The following is a 771-nucleotide window of genomic DNA, read 5'->3' on the forward strand; positions in this document are numbered from 1 at the left end:
CCCAATGAACAGTCACTCTCATAAAAGATCTCAGATCCCTTTGGGGAAAGCTGGGAGAAAGATTGACAGTATAGATTTTTAACAATGTAGTAGGGTCCTTCCTCAAAGGAACCCAGCTTCTCCTTCACTCAAGGGGTTTGGGTCTGTAAACTGACTCAAGTCTGTGAATTGATTGAGAGGCCATGACTCTAAATTCTGGCGTTTCAACCTAGGCTGCTGTTCACGTGACCTAGAATTCTTCTCTCCATACAGATCAAGTAAATATTTAGTAGGTTTGCCATGTATTTCACTACTAGGAACACCATGCACAAGTAGCCAATGCTATAATTCCACACAAGTCAGACTATTCTGATTACTTTTCCGACTCTGTTGTTCATTATGGCAACCATTCCCACCTTGCCTCTGTCGATTAACTGCTGCCACTTGTCCCCTACTACCACGGGGTCCAATCAGCCCCATCATAGTTAAGTGTCTTAGTTCAATTAAGGCAGTTCCCACTGTCAAATCTGGCTTACATAAAATAGCAATCAGAGCAGTCTTCAAGGATGCTGAAGCTCGCTTCACAAATTTATTCCTCACCGTACTGGTGAAAGGCATCCCCTTTGGACTCTCCAGTTCTGGCTGTAGGGGTCTAATCTGATAAATCCATTCTAACAGGCCAATTTCCCTAAGCCTCTGGATACATTATACCAAGGCAGGTCTGGTACTTCAACTTGACTTAAGGTAGGCCACCACATAATCCATGTTTCAGTAAGCCAACCAAATAAATTA

This window comes from Orycteropus afer, unplaced genomic scaffold (assembly GCF_000298275.1).
Source record: "Orycteropus afer afer isolate SDZICR_OR568_19922 unplaced genomic scaffold, OryAfe1.0 scaffold00814, whole genome shotgun sequence".
Lineage (NCBI taxonomy): Eukaryota > Metazoa > Chordata > Mammalia > Tubulidentata > Orycteropodidae > Orycteropus > Orycteropus afer.